The 7,500-nt window shown below is 39.8% G+C and overlaps 1 protein-coding gene and 1 long non-coding RNA gene across 2 annotated transcripts in view; one reads left to right on the top strand and one right to left on the bottom strand.

The window, feature by feature from the left end:
• LOC133545694 (uncharacterized) overlaps window positions 1-7,500 on the top strand; it is a 422,860-nt gene that overhangs the window by 214,506 nt on the left and 200,854 nt on the right. The window lies entirely within an intron of this gene.
• LOC133545692 (uncharacterized) overlaps window positions 1-7,500 on the bottom strand; it is a 422,945-nt gene that overhangs the window by 301,400 nt on the left and 114,045 nt on the right. The window contains exon 2 of the mRNA XM_061891502.1: window positions 4,391-4,470. The gene's annotated coding sequence lies outside the window, so the exon portion shown is untranslated. The remainder of the gene's footprint in view (window positions 1-4,390; window positions 4,471-7,500) is intronic.

Raw genomic sequence — 7,500 nt, 5'->3', positions numbered from 1 at the left:
CTATGGACTGGACTCTCACACTATTATGTTAGATCCACTATGGACTGGACTCTCACTATTATGTTAGATCCACTATGGACTGGACTCTCACTATTATGTTAGATCCACTATGGACTGGACTCTCACTATTATGTTAGATCCACTATGGACTGGACTCTCACTATTATGTTAGATCCACTATGGACTGGACTCTCACACTATTGTGTTAGATCCACTATGGACTGGACTCTCACTATTATGTTAGATCCACTATGGACTGGACTCTCACACTATTATGTTAGATCCACTATGGACTGGGCTCTCACTATTATGTTAGATCCACTATGGACTGGACTCTCACTATTATGTTAGATCCACTATGGACTGGACTCTCACTATTATGTTAGATCCACTATGGGCTGGACTCTCACTATTATGTTGGATCCACTATGGACTGGACTCTCACTATTATGTTGGATCCACTATGGACTGGACTCTCACTATTATGTTAGATCCACTATGGACTGGACTCTCACTATTATGTTGGATCCACTATGGACTGGACTTTCACTATTATGTTAGATCCACTATGGACTGGACTCTCACTATTATGTTAGATCCACTATGGACTGGACTCTCACTATTATGTTAGATCCACTATGGACTGGACTCTCACTATTATGTTAGATCCACTATGGACTGGACTCTCACACTATTGTGTTAGATCCACTATGGACTGGACTCTCACTATAATGTTAGATCCACTATGGACTGGACTCTTCACTATTATGTTAGATCCACTATGGACTGGACTCTCACTATTATGTTAGATCCACTATGGACTGGACTCTCACACTATTATGTTAGATCCACTATGGACTGGACTCTCACTATTATGTTAGATCCACTATGGACTGGACTCTCACTATTATGTTAGATCCACTATGGACTGGACTCTCACTATTATGTTAGATCCACTATGGACTGGACTCTCACTATTATGTTAGATCCACTATGGACTGGACTCTCACACTATTGTGTTAGATCCACTATGGACTGGACTCTCACTATAATGTTAGATCCACTATGGACTGGACTCTTCACTATTATGTTAGATCCACTATGGACTGGACTCTCACTATTATGTTAGATCCACTATGGACTGGACTCTCACACTATTATGTTAGATCCACTATGGACTGGACTCTCACTATTATGTTAGATCCACTATGGACTAGACTCTCACACTATTATGTTAGATCCACTATGGACTGGACTCTCACTATTATGTTAGATCCACTATGGACTGGACTCTCACACTATTATGTTAGATCCACTATGGACTGGACTCTCACTATTATGTTAGATCCACTATGGACTGGACTCTCACTATTATGTTAGATCCACTATGGACTGGACTCTCACTATTATGTTAGATCCACTATGGACTGGACTCTCACTATTATGTTAGATCCACTATGGACTGGACTCTCACTATTATGTTAGATCCACTATGGACTGGACTCTCTCACTATTATGTTAGATCCACTATGGACTGGACTCTCACTATTAAGTTAGATCCACTATGGACTGGACTCTCACTATTATGTTGGATCCACTATGGACTGGACTCTCACTATTATGTTAGATCCACTATGGACTGGACTCTCGCACTATTAACTAGATCCACTATGGACTGGACTCTCACTATTATGTTGGATCCACTATGGACTGGACTCTCACACTATTATGCTAGATCTACTATGGACTGGACTCTCACTATTATGTTAGATCCACTATGGACTGGACTCTCTTTATTATGTTAGATCCACTATGGACTGGACTCTCACTATTATGTTAGATCCACTATGGACTGGACTCTCACACTATTATATTAGATCCACTATGGACTGGACTCTCACACTATAATGTTAGATCCACTATGGACTGGACTCTCACACTATTATGTTAGATCAACTATGGACTGGACTCCCTCTATTATGTTGGATCCACTATGGACTGGACTCTCACTATTATGTTAGATCCACTATGGACTGGACTCTCTCACTATTTTGTTAGATCCACTATGGACTGGAATCTCACTATTAAGTTAGATCCACTATGGACTGGACTCTCACTATTATGTTAGATCCACTATGGACTGGACTCTCACACTATTTTGTTAGATCCACTATGGACTGGACTCTCACTATTAAGTTAGATCCACTATGGACTGGACTCTCACTATTATGTTAGATCCACTATGGACTGGACTCTCACTATTATGTTAGATCCACTATGGACTGGACTCTCTCACTATTTTGTTAGATCCACTATGGACTGGACTCTCACTATTAAGTTAGATCCACTATGGACTGGACTCTCACTATTATGTTAGATCCACTATGGACTGGACTCTCACACTATTATGCTAGATCTACTATGGACTGGACTCTCACTATTATGTTAGATCAACTATGGACTGGACATTCACAATATTATGTTAGATCCACTATGGACTGGACTCTCACTATTATGTTAGATCCACTATGGACTGGACTCTCACACTATTATGTTAGATCCACTATGGACTGGACTCTCAAAATATGATCTTAGATCCACTATGGATATGAAGTAAAGGTATTTTGAAGTGAGGAAGCCGGAGAACCCGGAGGGAACCCAGGCAGTCACGGGGGAGAACATGCAAACTCCACACAGAAAGATCCCGAGTCCAGAATTGAACTCAGGACCTTCCTCTTCTGAGGTGTAAGCACAAACCCCTGTACCACCGTGCTGCCCTTCAAAGTCAGGATGACTGCGTTATCAGTTCGTCTTCAGGCCAAATGGACTTTTGGTTTGAGGGAACCCAGGCAGTCACGGGGGAGAACTTGCATACTCCACACAGAAAGATCCCGAGTCCGGGATCGAACTCAGGACTTCCCTTCGTATTGTGATGCGCATGCACTAACCCCTGTCACACCGTGCTGGCCTTCGAAGTCAGGATGATTGCGTTATCAGTTCGTCTTCAGGCCCAATGAACTCTAGGTTTGAGAGAACCCAGGCAGTCACAGGGGAGAACATGCAAGACTCCACGCAGAAAGATCCCGAGCCCGGGATCGAACTCAGGACTACCCTTCGTATTGTGATGCGCATGCACTAACCCCTGTACCACCGTGCTGCCCTTCAAAGTCGGGATGACTGCGTTATCAGTTCGTCTTCAGGCTCAATGAACTTTGGGTTTGAGGGAACCCCGGCAGTCACGCGGGAGAACTTGCAAGACTCCAGGCAGAAATATCCCGAGCCCGGGACCGAATTTAGGACTACCTTTCGTATTGTGATGCGCATGCACTAACCCTTGGACCACCGTGCTGCCCTTTCAAAGTCGGGATGACTGCGTTATCAGTTCGTCTTCAGGCTCAATGAACTTTTGGTTTGAGGGAACCCAGGCAGTCATGGAGGGAGAACATGTAAGACTCCACGCAGAAAGATCCCGAGCCCGGGACCGAATTTAGGACTACTCTTCGTATTCTGATGCGCATGCACTAACCCCTGTACCACTGTGCTGCCCTTCAAAGTCGGGATGACTGCGTTATCAGTTCGTCTTCAGGCTCAATGAACTTTGGGTTTGAGGGAACCCCGGCAGTCACGGGGGAGAACATGCAAGCCTCCACGCAGAAAGATCCCGAGCCCGGGATCGAACTCAGGACTTCCCTTCGTATTGTGATGCGCATGCACTAACCCCTGTGCCACCGTGCTGCCCTTCAAAGTCAGGATGATTGAGTTATCAGTTCGTCTTCAGGCCCAATGAACTTTTGGTTTGAGGGAACCCAGGCAGTCACAAACTTAACAAGTTTGATTCTTCAAAAGTCATCTCAAATATTGAAAGCGGCCATCAATCCCACGTGGGTGCCCGGGTGCCAAAGCGCCCACGGGATCGACTCCTATGCTGGAGAGAGATATGGGGCTGACCTGGATTTTTGTACTCCATGAGCAGAAAGGCTTGCGAATCACTGCTCTTAGGACCCTTCCGTGCCCGATTCCCCAGCCTGCTTATCAATCCATCTATTGCCAATCTGCCATATTTTGTTCTTTGGTAATCTCCCCCTCTCTGTCACTCTCTCCGGGTTTTAAGCATTCAAAGATCTTTCTGTCGGTGGTGGCTATCACTCCATCTCGCTGCCTTCCCTTACTCCATCACTCTAATCTTCCTTAATCTTCCTGCCCAGAGTGAAGTGAGAATTACTTTCTCACTCCCTCCCTCAAAGATATCGCACACCCCCGCCCGTCCTCTCCCCGCCTTCTCCTCGCTATCCGTCTCGCCGTCCTCCAGCTCGTCTTCGCCGGCTGCTTTTCCCTTCTCTCTCTCAACTTATCTCATCCACCTCCAGACTTTGTTTGCAGTTGGTCTCACCTGCTGAGCCGCCGCCGATCGGTCCCAGGTGTGCACCTTGCTTGTTGCCTGTCGACCCTTGGGAGGGGAGTCACTGGGTCCTGTGGAGGGTAAAGAGTAGAGTTGGTCTTTAAATACGTTTACTGTATTGTTCGGACTGCAGTCTTTTTACATTTAAACATGCCAGCATATATATAGACTCTTGTTTGGGTACTCAATTTATTATTATAACCCAGGAAAGCGAGGTTGGGAGAGTGGCCGTGCCAGCAACTTGAGGGTACCTGGTTCAATCCCCACCTTCTACCAAACCTAGTCATGTCCGTTGTGTCCTTGAGCAAGGCACTTCAACCTTGCTCCGGATGGGTGGTGGTTAGGGCCTTGCATGGCAGCTCCCCCCATCAGTGTGTGAATGTGGAAATAGTGTGTATGTGTATTTATATATGTATGTATAAATGTGTGTGTGTGTGTGTGTGTGTGTGTGTGTGTGTGTATATATGTATGTATATATATGTATGTATGGATGTATGTATGGATGTATGTATGTATACATGTATGCATACATGTATGTATACATGTATGCATACATGTATGTATACATGTATGCATACATGTATGTATACATGTATACATACATGTATGTATACATGTATGCATATATCTATGTATATATGTATGTATGTATGTATATATGTATGTATGTATACATGTATGCATATATGTATGTATATATGTATGTATGTATACATGTATGCATATATGTATGTATATATGTATGTATGTATACATGTATGCATATATGTATGTATATATGTATGTATGTATACATGTATGCATATATGTATGTATGTATACATGTATGCATATATGTATGTATATATGTATGTATGTATACATGTATGCATACATGTATGCATATATGTATGTATATATGTATGTATGTATACATGTATGCATACATGTATGTATACATGTATGCATATATGTATGTATACATGTATGCATGTATGTATATGTGTGTATGCATATACATGTATGTATATGTGTATATATGTATCTATGTGTGTGTATACACGTATATGTATGTATATAGATGTAATGTACATGTATATATGTGTATGTATGTATGCATATATGTATATAGATGTATATGTATATTAATAGATGTATATGTATGTATATATGTGTAAGTATATTGATGTATATGTGTGTATGTATGCATATATGTATTAGTGGATAAATATGTATATCGATGTATATGTATATGTATAAGTATATTGAAGTATATGTATCTATGTATATATATATGAAAAATAATTGTATTTAGGTAAAGTGTACATATATATATATATATATCTATATATATATATATATACACACAGGAAGAAAAATCAAGCTCTTACATAAAATAGACCACCTTGCAAATGCCAAAGTGCACATAATTTCACCTTCTTTCCTAAGATTTGCCAAGGTACATACAGAATAATTCCACCGCGCACGACAAATTGATGCTCCGTGCGGCGGAAACACTTCACTTTTTTCCCCGGCGCGCCCGATGTTATTTTCAACTCCAAACCTCCAATGGAACACGTCAGTGAAAAGCGGAGAAATGAGCTTTAAGCAAAGCAAGGCAGTCATTTGCTGCTGACTTTGACATGTGAGGAGAAACTTGGGGGCGGAACATTCCGGATGCAGCAATTAAATGTGATGGGGAAGTAAACACAGACAAATACAAGTGCTCTGATTCACTAAGATTCGCTTTCAATTTAAACACATATACATGTATATATATATATATACACTATATTGACAAAAGTATTTGGTCACCCATCCAAAAAATGAAAATCACGTGTGCTAATCACTAATTCCAGCACTTAGGCATAGAGACTGATTCTACAAACATTTGTGGAAGACTCTCGCGGCTGTGTTGGAGCCACTATGGATTGAACTTTCACAGTATCATGTTAGACCCGCTCGACATCCATTGCTTTCGGTCCCCTAGAGAGGGGGGGGTTGCCCACATCTGAAGTACTCTCCAAGGTTTCTCATAGTCAGCATTGTCACTGGCGTCCCACTGGATGTGAATTCTCCCTGCCCACTGGGTGTGAGTTTTCCTTGCCCTTTTGTGGGTTCTTCCGAATATGTCGTAGTCGTAATGATTTGTGCAGTCCTTTGAGACATTTGTGATTTGGGGCTGTATAAATAAACATTGATTGATTGATTGACTGGGCCGCTTTCAGTTATTTCCAGTCGAGAAATTTCCTCACTCCCAATTATTCCAAAGTCAACTTTATTGTAAGAAAAGTGAAGAGTTTTGGAACAACAGCAACTCAGCCACCAAAAGGTAGGCTATGTAACAGGGGAGGAGTCAGCGGATGCTGAAGCGTGTGTGTGTATATATATATAAGCGGTAGAAAATGGATGGATGGATATATATATATATATATATATATAAGTGTGTATATTTGTATTTTTATGTATATATGTAGGTTTAAGTGTGTGTGTGTATGTGTGCTAGTATATGTATGTGTATATATATATATATATATATATATATATATATATATACACACAAGCACATATATTTATACATACATTTATGCGTGTACGTATGTGTGTATGTATTTACATTTTTGTATATACACACACACACATATATATATATATATATATATATATATATATATGTATATGCGTATATATATATGTATATGTTTATACATATATGTGTGTGTGTGTGTGTGTATGTATATATATATATATATATATATATAGTATATATATATATATATATATATATATATATATATATATACATACACACACATGCACATATATTTTTACATATATATATGTGTGTACATATGTATGTATGTATATTCACACATATATAAACATATATATATATACATATACATATATGTTTATATATATATATATATATATATATATATATATATATATATATATATGTTTATACATATATGTGTGTGTGTGTATGTATGTATGTATGTATATATAAATATATATATATATATATATACATACACACACAAGCACATATATTTTTACATATATATATATATACATACACACACAAGCACATATATTTTTACATATATATATGTGTGTAC

The sequence above is a fragment of the Nerophis ophidion genome, linkage group LG28 (genome assembly GCF_033978795.1).
Source record: "Nerophis ophidion isolate RoL-2023_Sa linkage group LG28, RoL_Noph_v1.0, whole genome shotgun sequence".
Classification (NCBI taxonomy): Eukaryota; Metazoa; Chordata; class Actinopteri; order Syngnathiformes; family Syngnathidae; genus Nerophis; species Nerophis ophidion.
This window is presented reverse-complemented; position numbering and strand designations above follow the sequence as displayed.